The sequence below is a fragment of the Sciurus vulgaris genome (genome assembly GCF_902686455.1).
Source record: "Sciurus vulgaris genome assembly, chromosome: 6".
NCBI classification, from domain to species: domain Eukaryota; kingdom Metazoa; phylum Chordata; class Mammalia; order Rodentia; family Sciuridae; genus Sciurus; species Sciurus vulgaris.
This window is the reverse complement of record NC_136466.1, coordinates 147036164-147057959: the sequence shown is the minus strand read 5'-3', so window position 1 is coordinate 147057959 and position 21796 is coordinate 147036164.

Sequence of the window (21796 nt, the reverse complement as noted above, 5' to 3'; positions counted from 1 at the left end):
TTTACTTGTTGATGGACATTTATTTTTATTTATTTTTATATGCAATGCTGAGAAACCCTGTGCCTCACAGGTTAGGTCAGTGCTTCACCACTGAGCCACAACCCCAGGCCCAGTATATTTAAATATTTGGTTTACAATATCCATACAAAGGACTCAGCATCATTTCGTTTGTGATTACACTGAATAATTAGAACAATCTAAGCAAAAAAAATTGCTTAATTAAATAATTAATTATAATGAATCATAGATTTCAAGACTATGATATTGCCCTATTTAGGCCTTTTAAAATATATGTTGACAGTTTTATAATAATTTGCATAGTATATTGACATATTCAATATGAGAGTCATGTTTTAATTGGTGCATGGTGGCTATAAATAATAGTGAGGTTCATTTTGACATAGTTGTACATTCATGGAACGTAATTTGCGCCATTTCAGTCCCCCCGGTACCTCTGCTTTCCCTCTCTCCTCCCTTCTACTGTTTCCCCTTTCTCTTCTGAACCTCGTTCTATTTATTTATTGTTTTTTATCACATGGGTATTTTATAGATATACAAAAAAGTGGAATTCACTGTGGTAAGCTTGCATCATTTGGTCACTGTATTTGATTTTACTTGATGATACTGTTAATGATACTTTTCCCCTTTATTTGTGGTATACAGGTGTTCAAATTATTTTTGCACTTTTGATTTATATTCAAGAAATATGGCGTCTAATTTATTTATATGTGATATATTAGGAGATATGTGAATTTTCATCAATATTATTCTTATGAGCAACGCTTATTTGCTAGCATTCCATTTTTGCCTTATTTTTATTGTGCTCCCCCAAAAGCTCACGTGTGACACAATGTAAGAAGGTTCAGAGGAGAAATGATTGGGTCGTCGGAGTCTTAACCCAGTCAGTGAATTAATCTCCTGATAGGGATTAACTGAGTAGTGACAGAAATGGTAGGTTGTGGCTGGAGGAGGTGGGAATCGAGGAGTGACTTTGGGGTATATATTTGTATCTGGCAAGTGAAGTCTTTTTCTGTCTGCTCTCTGATCATCATGAGAGCTGCTTTCTTCTGCCCCGCTCTTCCACCATGATGTTCTGCCTCACCTTGAGCCATGAGAAATGGAGCCAGTCACTTATGGACTGAAACCTCTTACACTGAGCCCCTAAATAAACATTTCCTCTCTACAGTTGTTCTGGTCAGGTCCTTTAGTCACAGCAGTGAAAAAACTGACTAAAACAATGGTGGTATGATTTTCCCTCTGGATTCTATAAGCATTCTTTATAGGTTATAGAAATTATTCTCTATTAATGCTTATTTATATTATTAGAAATTAAAAATTACTGCTTTTATTGATGTTTAATTTTATGATTACATATTTTCTCCTGATTAAGACATCATGGTGAAATTTCTTAGACCAAATTTTGAATTACAAAAGAACTTTTCAGACAGGAATTAGATGCAATATCATCAAGATTTCTTATCATTCACGTATATTGTTCAAAACATTGGCATTAGGATTTATGAAATAGATTGATCACTTTTTCTTCTGTTTTTCAAATCTTGGCCAATTTTTTGTAAAATTCATGTACATATTTCATTTAATTTTTTAAAAGAATTTATCAGATAAAGGCACAGAATATTCTCTTGAAGTCATTTAATCACATATTTAATTTTTTCAATAAATACATGACTATTTAAAATCTTTATTACTTCCATTTCTTTCACTGAATTGTTTTTTATTTGTTTTCTTTCTTTTAAAGTTTTTCACCTTATTGAAATACCTAACTCAAAATCTGCTTTTTTTGTTGTATGTTCAATGCTTTAGATTAAAATGTGACAAAATGGAAAGAGAAATTAAAAAAGAGATACTAGATCCTGATAAAATCCTTCTTTATCATTTTATTTAAAAATCCTTCTCAATAAGTTGCATTTTTTCTACACCACCATATTTTATGGTTTTAGCATGTACATGTAATTCAACACATAATTATGAATTCATAAAGACTGCCTTAACCTATGCATTTCTTCTGGGTTATCAAGGAGAACTGCTAATAATCCATGAATATCTTGACCCTTGATTTTGACCCCTGTTTTATTGCAACAAATTAATAAACATTTGGACAGGTTAAACTAAAATAATCATATCTTTATAGTAAAAATATATAATATTTAAAATATTTCTTCTCAGTTTGAGACTGTAACTCTTTGCTGAAAATGGGAAATTTAAGATATCTGGAACATTTCAGGTTAACATCAAATGGTTGCTAAGTCTATGGAATATTAACAGGAAAGGGGTTAGAATATATACAGGTTGCATCTAAAGATTCGAATGTTACCTATAAATACTAATAATTGGATGGAAACCAGCATCATTATTTCTACATTTAAAAAAGAGATACCCCAAATTTAAATATAGGAACTTGAGAAGGAAACCAGATTCCACTAGAATTGACCATGGAAAGATTCATACAATGAGGCACAATTACATGAAATGAACACTTAATTTTGCTCCAACCTCAAGCAACTCCTGTGACACCAGTCAGAGGTATTTACTCTTCACACACACACACACACACACACACACACACACGCACACGCACACACACATTTTTAGTCAGTGATTTAATCATACTGACATGCACCATTAATCACTGTCCTGATTATAACATAAAATGAGAACAGAGTAAAAATTCAGTGACTTTACTCAGAATATAAACTCAGTAGTTAATTTGATAATTTAAGGAAACCATAAAATATACTAGGTCTCTCATATATAGAAGCTGCATCAGTTCACGTAATTTTTCCATTTCATGTCAATTTTTTAAACTGTTTAGCCTCCCTGTGGTCCCTGTAAAGTGATTTTTAATATCATCTGTGGGTTAAATTTGCTGTTCAGTGTTATCATTGCATTGTTTATACTCATCCTGAAGTTCATGACAATGGAAGTATTTCTGCAGAATCTACACAAAGTCACAAACAAAGTCACTGGGCTGGAGCTTGTCACCCAATAATAGACTCCGTCATTTATGAGTTCCCACTTTATGGCACTACTGAAATGCTTTCACCTGAACCATTACGGAGCAACCTGAATCGTGAGGATAAATCTGCCACTGTGTTCTGCATACAATGACAGATCATCTGAGGATGAAAGTGTCTCAGTGGGAAGAGAGCAGCTTCTATCACACGCCTCCCCTCTCCCTATGTATATGCATGCCTGAGAAGGATGAAACTCTGCTTTCTTGCACTGTTATTTATTGGAAGCTGTTACTCCACTGCATTTTTCATTCACTATTTGACAATTCCTCCTGCAACGTAGTAGTTCTGCAGTGAGCACACACTCTCTTCTGTTATTGCTGTCAGAGTAGGAGAGTTCATTTCCTTCATGCTGATTCTCAATTGTGAACATCTATAGCCAGGCATTCTGCTGGCATTTTGCATTCATTATTTTGTTTAGTTTTCAGGGAAATCCTACGTAATTGGTATAATGATATCCTTGTGAAAAATGCTAAGGTTGCAAAGCCTCTAAAAGGTGCCCTAATTATTCAATCCTGTGCCTTCTTAATTCCAAACACTCTTCCCTTTGGATGGGCATTAATATAATAATAGTACTGCATTTATTCTGGATTTCTTTGAATTGTGAAATGTGCTTATAATTGCTGTGTACATAACTTGATGTGCAATTAAATAATAAATATAAAACAAACAATATATTCACAATTCTTTTAATGATTTAGGAGAAATCATTTGTTCTTCGTGGACTTCATTCTGTTCTGCATTATGTTCTCTTTGATCTCTTTCTTTAGAGTTTCACTATCCATCTTTAAATTGCTTTTTAAATTTATAGAAATGAAATTATATATTCTTTTTGTGTTTTGATTCTCACTCAACTTGATGCAATGAAATTCATCTAATTCGATTCATGCAGCTGTAGTCTATTCCACTGCTGATGGACATTTGGGTAGTTTCCAGTGTTTTGATATTATGAACCCGGTTTCTAGGAAAATTCTGATTTCATGTCTCCTAAAGCACATGTGCAACATCATCTCTAGAGTATATACCAAGTGCTGAGATTGCTGGGTCATAAAATATGCACATGTCAATGGTATTCAGTAAAGTCAAATTATTTACCAAAGCAGCTGCATTAATTTGCAAATTTATAGGCAGTTGCTAAGCAGTTAATGAAAGTGTCTTTGCTTCATTTCTTTGTCAATAATTGGTTTTGTCAAACTTTGTAATGTTTATCAAATGAGTTAAAATGTTTTTGATATATATTTTTCTGCCACTTAACATCTCTTTGCTATTCATTCTTCAACTTTTGTAAATCCAAAGCCATATTTTTGCCTTATAAGTTTTAGAGATATTTTTCCCTTATAAGTTAGAGATATTTTTCTCCAGCTCCCTCCTCCTTCCCTGATTAATACATTGCATATATTTCTTCTGGAATTTTTTCTGAGTTGCCTTTCTAGAAAACATTACATTTCGGCTTCTCATTTGTACTGTTTATAAATGCACAAAAGTTCTGAAATTTACTGAATTCATTTATGATTTTCTTCCTTTCATAATAGGAAGTATAGTAGAGTGAAACACATTATTACCTCATGTAAATAAATAACTGTATCATTGATGAGATCCTGTAACATGTATAATCAGAAAAATGAGAAATTATACTCCATTTATATATGATCTATCAAAATGCATAAAATGCATTCTACTGTCATGTGTAACTAATTAGAACAAATTTTTAAAATATAAAAAAGAGAAATTTTTCCCTTTCAAGGCCACAAGTTATTTAATTATATCATCTTTTTAAAAAAATACAGATTTTCCTTTCACCTTTATATCAACACCACATCTGGAATTAAGTGATGTTTTTGGGAAGATCAGCATGCCTTCCTTGTTCATACAGTAGTAACTGTTTTCCCTTCATAATTATATGCTATACTTCATCTCATCCCAAAGAATGTGTAGCCTCTGATATACATTAATGATCGTATTTACATGGTCATATTTTCGTCTATATTTTGATTTCCATTATGTTAACTATACAGAGTACTTTGGAAAGTATAGTCCCATTTATAATGTTTGGTCTCCTGGTCTACAAAGTAATATTTCCATCCATGTTTGTGGGCCTTCTTTAATATTTTAAATAAAATTTTGTTTTTTCTAATAATGACCATTTTAGTATGATACAATAGCTTTATTTTTTATAATAAATGACATCCTATTGTATTTTTGTGTATTCTCAATATTAAGCTAAAAAGTTTTCTTTTTTCTATTTTCTAAGACTTTTTTTCTTCTTTGTTCTTTTTTTTTTTTATTTGTCATGGGCCTTTATTTTATTTATTTATATGTGGTGTTGAGAATTGAGCTCAATGCCTCATACATACTAAGCAAGTGCTCTACCACTGAGCCACAACTCCAGTCCTAAGACTTTTTAATCATGAAATGATGTATAATTGTCAGCAATTTTTTATTCATGTATCAGCAATATCATTATTCCCTTCATCTGTTAATGGGTAAAATCATATCCATCAGCTTCCTATTGTAAAATTTATCTGGAATTTAGAATGCAAGCAAATGGTTCTCACATATTTCTATATTACGTTTTAAAAGGTAATTTTGCGTTGTCCTTGCCTTGTTTTTATTCCTTCTCATTTTTTAATGAGCTTAAATTTTGTTTGTTTGATTTTTTTCAAATTTCTCAAAAGAATGTTTGATATTGTAATTATTTCTCCATAAACATGCACTAAAAAGTCAGGTACAGTGGCACACATCTGTAATTCCAGCAGCTTGGGAAGCTGAGGCAGGAGGGTCACAGGTTTGAAGCCTGCCTCAGCAACTTAGCAAGTCTGTAAGCAACCTAATGAGACCCTCTCTCAAAATAAAATATAAAAAGGGTTGGGGATGTTGCTCAGTGGTTAAGCACTCTTGGGTTCAATTCCCAGTACCAAAAGAAAGTGCATTTAAAAAACTATTTTACAGCCATCTGGAATAGGAATACATATAGTCAAAAAAATCAGAAGTTACTTATTCAGTTTCTCTGAATACCTATTCATAAATTCACTTCTTTATAGTTGCCAAATTAAGATATTTAGGATATGTATCTACTAAGATTAATTTTGAGAAATAATGTAATGAAAATTTCAATTTTAGAATTTATATTAAACATTTTAATGTCTTATTTTTGTAATTTACACATATTTTTATTCACACATTAATATATATTCTCTTTGTCTTGTCAAGGTCATCTTTTTTTTAAACATAGTCCAAATTCCCCACAATCATTTGAGCATAACACATTGTGTATATACATAGAATAATTCTACTCTACCCAATAATTATGAACAAATATTGTCAATTAAAATTTTAAATAATTAAAAAGCCTCAGATATTCAAAAGTTCTCAGACAAATAAATATAACAAAAAATTCTATATAATTAATATTTATGTGACTCCAGTTTCACATTTAAACAAGTCAAATAAAATGTTATAAATTTTGATCTCCTCTGTTGAATGATATATTTACATAAAACAAAAAAATTCTAAAGACTGACATATAAGCATGTAGTAGAAATTTAATATTTGCTTAAAAGTGATGAATACTTTGCTGCTTTTGTAGGTAAAAGATATTATCACAATTTTACTTTAAAGTGATTCTCCATATGAAGGACTACCCTAATGTTTCTAAAATATGTTGTGAAGGGGATGCTTATGAACCATTCCTCATTGCAAATCTGTGGATTTTGAGGACAGGTACAGCAACAAAGACCAAATGACCCAAATTTCACCCAAAAGCATTCCTTTAAGAGGCATAAATTCATACTTTTGGTAGCAGAATTGGGCTCTACTGGTTGGTGGTGTCATTTTTATTATACAGCACACACAGCAAGAAGTTCCAACCCCAACTCAAGAGAAGCAAATATTATGACATATATAACTTTGATTTTGTATGAATTTTACATTGTGTTCCTTGTGCTACAAATTCTGAATCCTGTAGAAGAATAGTATATACTTTCATTTTTCTAAAGTACAATTTTTCAGTATACCAGCAAAAACTTACTGAATGGCTATGTGTAATTTATTGTGATGTATTAATGAACTCATAAAATAATTTCCTTCTTGAAAAAGATATGTGTCTTTAGAATTTGTATCTAGTAGAGTAATGAAAAGAGAGAAAAGATGGTACTACCTTGCAATGGAAGCAAGAGAAAATTGATATTTACATCAAAATGGTGAATATTTGGGGATGTAAGAGAAATATTTCACCATCTGCATTTCTTATTTAAAATTTGTAGCCTATCTCTTCAGAACAAGAGACAGATGAAGAAAGGGAAATCTTTTTTTTTTTTTTCTAAAACAGTGTTTTACTTACATGAATGTTCCCAATAGTACACTGTCAGTTAGAAGGAAGACAAGGCAGGAAGAAAAATGAGAAAGATGGCTGTCTTTCTGATGCAGAGAATTGTGGGTACAGAAAGTAAAGAGGCCAACTTCCATGTTGCTACTACCTCAAATTCAAAACACAAGGTGGGACTTAGAGTTCCAAGAGAAACCATAAATGAATGAAGAAGCCTGAAGCTGCCTGATGAGGGGCAGGACTCACAGGACATGCTGGAGATAATTTCACTATGAAGAGAGAGATATTTAGCAATAGAAAAGGATGACCAGATGAATCACTATCCTGGCATCCACTTGGCTTTTGCATTATTTAAAGGATCTACCATGCATATATATCATTTCCAATTTGGAAACAAGTAATGGGAGCACCAATAAATATCACAGACTAGATCAAAACAAAATGGTCACTGTGGATGGAAACTATGATCCAGCTCAATAAGTTATAGGAATTGGTACCATAGCACTCATTAACTCAGGTGAGACGAAGACCTCGTCTCTTGAACCAAGTGCAGACAACTACAATACATTTTACATTTGAAAGCAGACAGAATTTTGTGGTCAAAGCTGGGAACTGAGGAGTCCTGTCTCAGACCCAGAAAATGCAACATCACATAATCCAACAACATTGCAGTCTACTTATTCTTGGAGAATTATATGATAGCAAAATTAGAGGCTGAACACTTACATAGAGAATATTTGTGTAATGAGAGTGACAATACACTTTCCTTGAACTAAATTTGGGAAGCAGAGTAAAGCCTTTCCAGCACTACATAGATATCCATGTTCCAATTCCTAGACCCAGTGACTATGTTACATCATGTGGCCAAGGACTGTCAAAACTGCAGAAGAAATTACAGTTACTAATCACAGACCCTAACAGAAGGAAGTGATCCGGAATATTCTAAGTGGACCTAATGTAATTGCAAGCTTTCTTTAACTGTAAGTGAGAGGAAGAAGAAAGCCAGAGTAATGGGGAGGACTCAACCCATTGTCTGTGTCTTTGTCGGCAGGACTATGAGTGAAGGGAATCTGGGGGTCTCCAGAGCTGGAAAACCTGGGCTCAGCATCGGCAGCGCTCCCAGGCTCTCCCCTAGGAGTTTTCAGAAAGAAAAAAAAGCCATTCCACTACCTTGGCTTTTAGTCCACCATAACATCTAACCTAAAAAACTATGGGAAAATAAATTTTAACTGTTTTAAACTAGAGAATTTGTGGTTATTTTTCACATCACAACAACATTAGAAAATTAATATAATGAGATTAAACCCAAAGTCTCCATTATTGTTTTACTTGCCTTTCTTTTTTAATCTATCTCTTTTATTAAACGGTGAGAGTCTTATGGCAAAAAATTGTCCAGTTATAGCATAATAGAATGGAATGCAGTGTGAGTATTCTTGTAACTGACATCCAGTTCTCAAAAATGGAGAGTTGTCCAAATTTATGTTTTCTAACAAATCTTTTCCAAGTACCTAATGCACATCTTTTCTGTGTTACTTTAAAAAATGAAATCTAAGCACTTGTATAAATTCCGCTACTTCCATTGTCTTTATCACTAGGCATGTTTTAATTCTCTGGAACTGAAGATCAGTTTCTGAATGATTTTGGATAGCCATCTGGTTACTCAAACTCTACACCTCTGATACTGATCAAGTAATGTTCTCTTTTCCCCTGTTCTGATCTTAACCTGTATTCTTATTTTTCTTACTGACTTTGTTATTTACTCAGCTACCAAGTTGGAAACCTTGGGAGTATCCTGAACTGAGAACTTTCTGTTCTCCCATGGCCACCTGGTCTCCAAGGTTCTGAATCTGATTTTATTTCCTATCACTTTTGCCACAGGTTTAGAGTTTATTCTCATCACGTCTCACCAGGACTGTCCCCTGATAGTTGACGTCTCTGACACCACTGTACTTTTTATCTAGACGTGCCCATGCTCTTTTAAGCTCCTTTTTGAAAATTCTGTTTTTGATATGCTTTTTGGAAAGTCAGCCTTGGATTTCTGCTGCCAACTGACCCCAAATCATCATCATCCCTCCTCTAAAAACTCCAGGATTGTGATCTACTCATGCTGTGTCACATTTTAACTGCCATGCCTAGTAAAGATCTTGGAAAGTTTCTTCACCAAACAATATGAAAAAATAAATCAGAGGTCAGTAATTATCATTGGCAATAAACCAAAGATATAATATGGTCTTGTGGCTGGCTCACTTCCAAAAGAGTAAGAAGACAGACGTCTTTTCTTCTTCACCACCTGCATCTGAAATTGTCCATATCACCATCAATGTGCTTGGTGAATGCATTCAGCTATTTTTGGCAGCTTCAAATTTGATCCATGCATTAGAGAACTGATATAATTTTTAAGAGGCCATTGTTAATTAATCTAATATTAAGGAGTTTAAAATTGGTGATTAAAAGAACATACCTTGTGTTCAATGATCTTTCTATAGCTGTTTTGTTCAATCAATGAATACATTTTTCCTGAAAACGTTCCATTAACTCAGTCTATGAACACATGCACTGATATGATACATTAAACAAAAAATAAAGTTATCATCAAAATTATTAAATTGGTGTTTAATTAACATAGAAAAGGGTAAGTAGCAAAATTAACCACAAAGCAGTTTACGGTTATGTCTCTGTCCTTAACCACTGTTTCTCACTTGGTTCTGCTTAAAAGGCAATGATTTCTTTCTTCTCTAACTTTGATTTTATTGTCATGTGCTGTTATTACTGTTTATTTCATGTTTGATGACTAGCGTATCTGTCTTTTTAAATTTTTGTACTCTGCCTTCCTTGGAACCTGATCAAACCTGCATACACTCAGAAGTTAAAAGGATCCCTGTGGAACCTGGGGCCTCATGCAAGCTAGGTCAGTACTCTCCCATTCAGCCACACTTTGGGGTTCTCCATGTCCAGTGTGAATGAGGGAAAGAATTTCTATTGGAGGACAATGCTGGTTATTGATTAATTGCCAAGAAATTTGTGTGATCAAATAAACACAAGAGCCAATAATCTTTTCAAATGGAAGGGGGTGTGACAGATCGGGCCATGCCAAGATCTGGCCTCCAGTAAGATAGAAGAGCCTACCTTCATCTTTATTTATAGTCCCACAGGTAAAGGGACCTGAACTGAGAGGGGCTTCTTTTGTGAGGAACAGGATGTGATGGAGTTAGGGAAGGAATTTGCTTAGAGAATTAGCATTTCCTCAGATGGTGAGCCACCTCTGCACGGGGCTACCTACTGTCACGGGCTATCTGAAACAGTCTCTCATGACTGCCAATTTCTGGGAGTCAGACCTCCGTTCCCATGGCTCAGTCAAGCCTGATTCTGCTAAACATGGATGGCTTCCCACACTACACTCCAATCCCTCACTCAGGTTTTTGTAAAAGGCAGAAAAATACAATAGGATCATAAAATAATTGACTTGTTTGTACAAAAGACTTTCTATTTATTGAAAGGTTATAGTATTCTAAGGTCTCATCATTTTCCACATATTATTTTCTAAGTACTGACATTAACACAAAGCAGTGTTAAAAATCAAATGTTGCTGATGAAATACTGACAATAAAAAACTAGGTATCTTTCATTACTCAATGTTTTATAGGGAAAAAAGGACACAGATGTGTTTCTATTTAGAAAATTTTAAGATTTTACTCTTTTGTAAGGTAATTTTAATAAAAGCAGAAAATAAATTTAAGTCTGCTGAATTTGGGATGAAATATCAGTGAAACAAGTTCAGAGATGGACACTGAGTGAGATTTATAGACATTTTAATGCTTCTGTACAATTTTAAGCCTAACAAAGTCTAGTTTCCATGTGTCAGTGGATCTAATACAACAGCAAACACCAAGGAGCTTGGCTATGAAATTCCAGCTCTCCCCTGCATATTTAGATGCTGAGAGCAATAAGTATAATGAAACTTGTTTGTTTCTCCTTTTTTCTTAACCTTAGCAAGGTATATTATCTCTTAATTGAAAAGTAAAGTAACAAAACATTTATTTAGTCCTATTGTCATTCAGTCTGTTAGATCAGATGAGGATATGAAGACTTAGCAATTTTAATGATTTTTCCCAGGCCCAAACCCAGGTGACAACAGAACTGGTCTTCAGGAAACACTTACTTGTTTTAATCAATGATGTGTATTGGTGTTGTATTCATTCCCTAAGGTAAAGTATTGTGCTGGAAATGTGTACAGTACTTAAACAACAGAAATATATTTTGTGACAATTCCGGGGGATAGAAGTCAATTTCAGGATGGCAGAAGACTGGTTTCTTTTGAGGGTCAGAGGAAGGTCTGTTTAGTGTCCCTTTCCTAGTGTCTGGTGGTTTTCTTTTTCAGGGGTTCTGCTGTAATGACTCAGATCTCTGTTTTCATCTTTACATGACACTCACCCTATGTGCATTTCTGTCTTTGTGTCTGAACTTTTCCCTCATTAAGAACATTCATCTTGATGTATTAATACTGCTGAGTAAAAATTGCACAGGACAAGTTGAACAGGCAAAACTGACTTCATTCTAAGACTATTCAAGAAGGATCAAGTTTATTGCAAACTCAACTCTGCTGAAAAGAAATGGCAAGAGAATTTTAAGGACCAAGGTAAGCTAGCAGGAAAGTAGATGACATTAGGGGCGAGGTTAATTACTATGATTAAACTATCTGTGTTTGCTAATTGGTTCTTGCTGAAGTTAGACTACTATCTTCCAACAAAGGCAAGGAGATAGAGACTAGATCTTTCTTCATAATTACATATCAAATAGTTGCCCCAGGTTTCTTGGGGAAAGAAATTCCTAAGATTTTAAACTTGCAAGATACTGTGATTAAAAAATAAATAAATAAATATCAAGTAATCAGAGAAAAATACTACAAAAAATACTGCAAATTTTCCAAAGAGAATACTCTTAGAAAGGATATAAGAGGTGAAGAGCCAGAAGGAAGTCTGTCCAAAATTGAGTCTCCTTGAAAATTAGTCCCCCATAATCGGAGTCCAATATAATGATATCAATTCAACTTTATTCCCTATTTCCAAATCCAGTCACATTCTGTGGTCTTAGGATTAGAACATCATCATATCTTTTTTTTGAGGGGTGGGTTATAATTGCACCCTGAGCATATGAATGTAATTTGCTAACATATGAAGAACAGAATTATTCCTAAAATGTTTCTATTGTTGAAAGAACTTTTGGTTTTATTTGAAAAGATAAGAATTGAGAAAGTTTTGTAATAGAAAAGGATAAATTCAACTATTGAGATTTTTTTTGATTTCCTCTAATACATTTAAATAGAAGCTTTTGGAAAAGAGTCATAACTACACAATAATGGCAAATGAGTTAAATGTTTACCTACTGCAGTACCTTAGGCAACAAAAATAAACTGCACAGAAGACTATCACATATAATAAGCATAAAATTCCAGGTATATTATTAAGTTTATACAAGGAAATCCTTTTTCAGCAGATGAACAAGTAAAATAAATATAATTTGTATTTCCTATACTGGTAGATTTATTAAAAAACAGACATCATTATCCTATGTACATGTATGATTACACAAATGGTATGAATCTACATCATGCACAACTGTAGAAATGAAATGATGTACCCCATTTGTGTACAATGAGTCAAAATGCAGTCTGTAAAAATAAAAGAAGCTCTTTAAATTTTTTTAGACATTGGATTTGTAGCTCCTTCCCTTAAAAATTCTCATTCAGAACTAATGGTAGCAAGATACATAATTTTTATTTTATTACATACAATGGTGAACAATATGAGGTGATTTTATATAACATAAAATTCAAAACATTTAAAATATTTTTTAAAAGGAAACATTTTAAATAGCAAAAAAGTAGATTCAACATTAGGTATCTAATTCTACAAAGTATCATAAATTTGTTCATATTAAATATTGTTAAAGCCAACTGGGAAATTTGTAAATAGCAATTCCATGAAATAAAAAAAACCATGAAATCTCCCAGATAATTATGGTATTTGCAACTGGATTAGTGATAAAACTTGAGTAATCCCTTCCACTTAATTTATGTATGGAGCACTTGTAAAATGTTAAACACTGAAACTCAAATTCTGTCACAGCTTTCAATCAGTGGTCTCTACATTGCTTAGTAGATCATTTAGGAACTGGCAGCTTTGCCAGATGTAGAAGTTCAAAGTAGGAGTAATAACTGTCACATATGTATGACTATAATTCTAACTTAAGGGCTATTATGTATTTTTGGACTCATCTTGGATACTGAGTAACTGCCTGTATATTGAGTCAAATGTATCTGATTAAGTGGAGATCATTATCATGGGCCAAACTCAAGGAGGGGTGCATATCTCTCAGCTCAGAATATGAAATTAACTTGGTAGCTTCCAACTAAGAAAAAATATGAGGCGCTCATTTCAAATTGGCTTTCTTGATATTGCTGAGAGGTAGTTTCTCTGTGAACATCAAAAGATCTAGCCATACAGAAATGTGCTGAAAACTAAGAAATAAAACAGACAAGAAGCCTGCAAAGCTCTAACACTCTTGGGACCTCAGGAAGGTGATCATATTTTTTTTTCTGGATTTTCAAAACATAAAATAATGTTGAAGACATAAGTTATCAGTGTAGCATTTTCTATAATAAAATCAAGTTGCTATTAGAGTATTTTGTAGTGAAATGCACAAAGCAATGAAATATTCAAATGATTACTGCAAAAAAAATTGCCTTAATATCAGTGAAAGGCTCAAATTAAATCATGTAGTGTATTTAAAAGTAAATACACAAGAAACAAATATACTCTCTCCCCACACATTTATTTTTTCTTAACATAGTGAATATTTATTCTAAGAATAATATTTATAATGGTTTTATCACCCCATTTCCTCACTGTTCTTATAAAATTACAAAATGAATTTGAGAATTTCAACAAATATATAGCCTTACATCATTTAATCTCCATGCACAGTAAAAACACTAAGGCTTATCATGTAAAAGGCATCCTTCTAAAGGTTTTTCCGGTATTACCTTGTTTAATTTTTACTATTTTATGTAGATGTTTACAAATGAAGAGACTTATGCATAGGTGTAATGGTTAATTTGAATTGTCAACTTAATTGGATTAAGAGGTGCCAATGATGACGAGACTTCTGGGTGTTTCAGTGAGGATCTGTCTAGGAATGCTTTGAATATGGAATAGTGAACTAAAGGGGAGATCTTCCCTAATCATGGGCAGTACCGCCCAAGAGAAATGTGGCTTGGATGGAACAAAAGTTGGAAGAACAAAGAAGCAGATGTAGATGGAAGCTCAGCTCTTCTTGAGCAGGATCTTGATTGCTCCTTTGATTGTCTGAGGTTATTGGACTCTCACTTCTTCATTCTTCCAAAGTGGATCCTGCCAATGATTCTCCTAGTTTCCAGAAGCCTTGGTCTTGGACTAGGGTAGGTAGCACTGTTGATCTTTCTTGTTCTGGACTGTGCAGCTGCTGGTTCTTCCAGCTCTCCAGCTGCAAATATCCATTGTGGACTACCCAGTTTCTGGTCCTGTAAACCGATCTAAAAAAATCTCCTTTTTATAATCATACATCCTGCTGATTCTGTTCCTCTGGAGAACCCTAATACAATGGGCAATTTGAACATCTTTCTCAATGTCAACCATCTAGTTCATTCCATAGTCAAGAGTCACATTCAGGTGATCTTTTTTGTTATGCACAAAATATTTAAACATTATACCTGTTGTTGAACGTCCACAAGTAAAACAAACTCAAAGTACACACATATGCATATTTTAAAAACTCAATACACACAATTTCTGGCAAATAGAGCACAAGAGAAATTCTTAATTTTGATGATTTTTATGCCATCAGCTCATTATGGTCTGTGACAAACTAGGACAGGTTGCAAGTTATGTGTAATGATGGTGTCACTACTTGAACTGTACATCTTTCACTCAAAAAATGAAATGCTTGATGGAGACAGTATGAGAGAAATATATGTACATCACCTGCAATTTATATAGATCTCTGAATTATCTGCCATACTATGCAATATATATTTCTAGTATTCATCAAATGTTTCCTATCCTACAAAGAATTCTCAGTGGGGCTTTATCCTCCAACTTTTTTTTTCTTTTTTATAGTTTTAGCCAATGGAGAGTATTAGGTAGCTATAGGAAAAAACAAGAATACTGAGATGTGGATATTAATCCCTTCAGTTTGTATCCTGTGTAGTCACCACAGTGTAGCTTCTTCCTAGATCCAAGATCACAGCTTCTGTGAATTGTTTAAATGTATCTCATCAATGTGTTCTATTCATGCTCTTGAGGGATGGATATTTGAACAGAGCCCTACTTTCCTTTTCCAGGCTGTTGGACTGACTGTTATAATTTTACTGCACTATAGCTTATAAATTTTTATTTTATTAAACTCTTTTCATACCACAGAATCCCCGTGCAATCTGCCTCATACACCATAATTGAAAATAATCAAATTAAGGAATAGCTTTCATTTGCTTAGCCAGATTTTTTAAGCTCTTTCTGTTCTGGTACAATGTTATTTATCACTATGCATTTTCATGCATTCTAATGTGTAATAGATCCTCCCCATCACAACAATACTCAACTCTGAGTACTGTATACTTCTATGCCACATTATTTGGATTTGACCACATAGCAAGGTTGAGCCAAATGCATAGCAGCAGATGTAATGAAAATAGAGCTTTTAATCCACTGAGAATTATACTTATTTTTATTTTTTGCCCTTCAAGTTTCTAAGTAAGTCTTAGTAGATGCTACTCCAAGGAGAGTCATAGGCCACACTTCAGCCCAACTTAGAGAATCTTTAGAGAATTAAATTCATTATTTCATGATGGAATTAGGATTAGAGTAATTACTAATATATTAAAAATTCAGTAAACTTTAGTTGTACTTATCACCTGATTTAGGAATATAAATAGGAATATTTAGCTTGTGATGAAAGGAAATTTCAAAATCACATGTTAATCTTGATAAATATATATATATATATATAATATATATATATAATATATGCATATATTTCTAATGGGGTGGGAAGTCACTTTTAACATTATAACTTTCGCATCATCTCAATCTCCCTCAAAAGAATTATTATCTCTTACTTTGCAGAAAAAAATAGTTTTACAGGCTTTAACTACCAAACTTGTAGGGTAGACAATCCCAACCATTTATGTCTACAATCTTGGTCATACCTTCTAGTAGAAGAAGGGAATCTTTTCTTGTTTGAAATTAATATTCATCCTTTATATGTGTCTTCACCCTTTTCTTAAAATATGTTTTTAGTTGTTGATGGACCTTTAGTTTTATTTTATTATATGCTGAGGATTGAACCCAGTGCCTCACACATTCTAGGCAAGTGTTCTACCACCTAGCCACAACACCAGCCCTCTCCACCCTTTATTTTTTTGTATTTTTTTAAATAAACCTTACATAAATTTCTTCAACATAATGTGCAAATTTTGGAAATTCAAGTTTATAATAAAGATACCCCTCAACTTACATCTAGGTAAATCAGTGTAAGTTGAAAATGGCTGGGTTGTGGCTCAGTGGCAGAGCCCTTGCCTAGCATGTATGAGGTACTGATTTCGATCCTTAGCACCACATACAAATAAACAAATAAAATAAAGGCATTCTGTCCATCTACAACTACAAAAAAAAACTTGTTTCTAAACACATTTAACGCATAAACACATAAATACATAATAGCTTAGCAAAACAGAACAATGTAGATAGAGTCTTGGTGTTTCACTTGGCTGATAGGGAGAGGAAGGTCATTCAGTTATATATAGCATATAGCTACCCAGGGTAAAGAACAAAGTTCAAAATTCAGGGAGGGATTTTCACCAAATGTGTGTCACTTTCACACCATAATAAGGTTGAAATATGGAAAGTCAACCCATCATAAGTTGGGAATTGACTGTATAGACATGGGTCTTTCCATAACTCAGTTTACTTTCTAGTAGGATAAACAAATATTAAAATGTAGTACAGAACTCATTTAATTACATTTGTGAAAATTTCTTGTGATTACAAAATATTTTTGTATTTTCTATGTGTGTACTTTCCACATCTTTATTATATCTATAGTTTAAATTCTTCCTATAAAAATATGGCCAGTCATTGTCTTGTCAAAAAGTCACTATTTTCCTCAAAGGCAAATCTTTCAATGATCCTTTCAAGTTAATTCCCTATTTCTATGCTTCTCTTCAAACCATCTTCTAATGCTTTATTTAATTCATTGATTTTTTTTTCCCTACAAACCTTGCAGGATTCTGCTCTTGTACAACCCATGGCCTATGATTTGTTCAGTTTGTTATCACTGCAGTCTTCAGGATTTAGGTTACATGTAAATCCAGCACATTAGCTGTAACTCTATCCTTTTGACTCTAACCCAAGAAATACTGACAGAATCAAATAACACGAGAGAAAAGTATAGTATAGTTCAAATTAGCTGTAAATTATGTTAAATTCTAATTACTTACAAATCTAAAGCATTAAAGAAGTGACTTAAGTAAAAAATTGCATTAGCTTAGCCAAATATTCAAACCCATTTTGGAATGGTGTAAGCCTTTCTTTAGAATTCCACTATAAATATTGCTATCATTTTCAGTATTTGACCATTAACTCCTGTAAACACTCTCCTTTCATTTTGTTTGGATGAGGGATTTTGTTGTTTACCACAGTGGCACCTTTTAGTAATGGTGTATAGGTTCATAAACTTTGGATTTATAGCTCACAGTGACACAAATATTATGCTACACAAATTTACTAAAATTTTTAAGACAGTCTTTCTATTGAAAATGGAACTGTATACATATATATAATCTATATGTTTGTGTGTGTGTGTGTGTGTGTGTGTGTGTGTGTATAAATAACTTGTGTTAGAATGTGGTTATGATCCAGGTGTGTTGGTGCATCCCTTAATCCCAGCAACTGAGGAGACTGAGACAGGAGGATCGAAAGTTCAAAGTCAGACTCAACAACTTAGCGAGGTCTTAAGAAACTTAGTGAGATACTGTTTCAAAATAAAAAAAAAAAATAAAAAGGGTTGGGGATGTGACTTAGTGGTTAAACACTCAATCCCTCAGTACCAAAAAAATAAAAAATAAAGAAAAGAAAAATGGAATTTTACTCTTGTGCTCTACGAACAACAAATGGACCAGAAGAATGAACATAAGATATGAAGAACAGCCTTCATTTACATGGAGATAAATTCACTATTAAGTGAATAAAATTATAATATTCATTCATAAATATACTTACTGTGTGGCTTTATTGAAGAATGTAGTGAATTAACTTTAATTCTTCTTTCTTTCACCATCAATTTGAATGAATACTGTATTAAATAAACTTGGTTAAAAATTAAATGAGCTACAGTTATGTGTATTTTCTGTGTTAGACATTTCTTCTTTGATCTTTCTATATCTTAGTGCTATATTTGCATCCATCTAGTTAAACTTTATCCACAGTCTATAAACTACCAGTATTTCAATATGGTTATTATCCCTGTGCCCTTACCCCATATGTACACAACTATATTAAATGTTTACAAAATATTTCATAGACTGATTTATATTATGACATAATGAAATATTAAAAAATCCTTTCCTCCAAAAGCAATTATAGAGCCAGAAAAAGTGTTCTAAAATGACCTGAGATTTGACCAACATTTTATGCTAGACTTAGAAGTACTTTTCACACTTTCCATAAGAGATATTAAACTTAGAGCAAAAATTTCATGAGACTGTGACATTTTGCCTGGGGATAGTCTTTTATCTCCCTTCCACCAAGCATGTTCACCTTGTTCTTCCACCTAAGAAAAATAATGGTAAAAACAAGCAAATAAGCAAACAAACAAATAAAACCAGTGTGTTCCCTTCCATTGCCAGAAGGAACTACTTACTTTGAATCAATTAAACCTGAAAATGTGGTGACAAGTAAACAGAGAAGTCTAGTGGCTTGGTAATTCTCAGGATGCAGGTCTAGTGGGGGAAGGGATGGACTCCACCACTCGTTGTGCATTTAAGATGGAGTTTCATGAGGTCAGACAGCAAGAAAGAGATGGATAAGTATCTCTCATATTCAAGGCAGGCCAGAAACTAGATGCATGTATAACAGAGACCCCAGATAAGTCAAGCGATCTATACTCCTGTGGATGATGAAGGGTCATGCTTGCTCAGAGGATATGCAAAAGAGTTCAACAGAAAGTTGAATCTGGAGCAACCTTAAAAGTAGACTGAAGTTCAAATATGGTACCCAGTCCACATTCAGGTCCATCAGCAGAGAATGGAAGTCTTGCTCACTTAAGGTTTATGAGCACAACCTCTGATCAATCTTTGTTTAAGTATGTAGCTATAGGACACAGAGGTAAACTTTAGTAATCCAGATGTAAAAATAAATACATTCAAATTTAAACTGAGCAAAGACAACAATAACACACTACAAAAAAGATACACTTGAAAATTTTAGGGCAAGCTGAACATTGAACAAGCAAAGAAACAAAAACACAAGTTTCAGTGAAAAAAAAGAATGCTGAGTTGTTAAAACTAATATCTAAAATGTCTACTATTCATAAAAAGATATATATATTTATCTTTTTATCTACTATTCATAAAAAGATATGTGTGTATATATATATTTTTACTATTCATAAAAAGATGTAAAACACATAGAGACAAGCAAGGAATATTACCAATACCAAGGAAACTATCAATAGAAAGCATTTGACTATCCCCAAGTAAAATATTTATTAGAATTCTTAGCAGCTATTATAAACATGTTCAAAGAACTCATAAACACATGTTGAAAGGAAAAGGAAAGAGAATTATGTGAACTCTGTGAATACTGACTCTCCATTGTGGGGAGCCATCCATACCTAGCAGAATCAGAATTGGCTGAGCTAAGGGATACAGAACCCTGACTCCTAGGAACTGGCAGCCGGAGAGACATTCCAGACTGCTGGGGTGTAGGTGGCCCTGTATGGGAGTGGCTTAGCATATGCAGATATGTTAGTTCCCTAAGCAAATGGCTTTGCTAACTCCACTCCAGCCTGTTCCTCACAGAAGCAGCCCCTCCTTGTCTGGGTCCCTTTACCTGTGTGATTACAAATAAAGAACAGGTGGGGTCCTCCATCTTGTTGGAGGCCAGGTCTGCTGTGACTCAATCTGCTACACCCCCTTTCCTTTGAAAAGAGTATTGACTCTTGTGTTTATTGATTAGATAAGTTTATTGATAATTAATTGATTCATGTCTGGCACCATCCTTCTACGGTTAACCCTTCCCTCATCCACGCTGGTTGTAACTGAAACCCCGCACTCCATAAATAATTAAATACAAAAAAGAAATTTGAGAAATGAAAAGAACAAAATTAAGTGAAAATTTCACAGACATTTCTTCCAGTTAATGTGATATATATTTTTAAAAAATCAAGGACCTGGAATTCATGAATAAAAATTATTAGCAAAGAAAATATTCAGACACAATGGAGTTTAAACAAAACAATCTGAAGTCACAGATGAAAAATCAAGTATGTCATCATATTGGTTGTTTGGAATCCAAGAAGTAGGGTAAGGGAAAAATTGAACAGAAAAACCCTGAATAAATGCTAGACAATTTTTTCACAATTTATCTAATGAGTTCAATGGATACTCCACAAAGCAAACGCAGAGATTCACATTACAAATTACTGAAAGACAAAGAAAACAAGGAGACCCACAAATCAACACCTGCATTTCATCTAGAACCATAATGAAAAGAACTGGTGCAATGATATAAGCAAAATAAATAAGAAAGAGAAAAGTGCACACCAACCAGTAATTCTGTACATATAAAACTGTCAGTCTAAAATATAAAGTGAAGGCATTGGTAGACAAACAGTAACTCAGTTTATTGACTGCAGAGAATTTTAACAAACATGAAGAAAGTGTTTTAACAAAAAGTAGACATCATATGGTGATTTGAATCTGCAGCTACAAATAGTGATGGAAATGCTAAATATGTACATAAATGCAAAATAGTTTATAATTCTGTTTTTTATTTTCCTTTTTGAACTCTTTCAAAGATACATTTTCACTAAGTTGTAACAATTAATTTTCTTTTTGGATTTACAGCTAAATAAATGTAAAATATATAACACTAATTGCACAAAAATGTGAAATGAGAAAGAAGTATTTGGGAATGTTTTTGTATTTTACTGAAATTAAGTAAGTGACATTAAGAAATATACTGTGATAAACTAAGATATGTTTTTAATCCAGAGACTAATAACACATGCATGATTAAACACATTTTAAACATCAACATTATGCTTAATTCTATTGATTTAATTCACAAAATTAGTAAATGAGGAAGAGAAAAAAATTAAGAAGAAAATCATGTTAATAACTATAAAC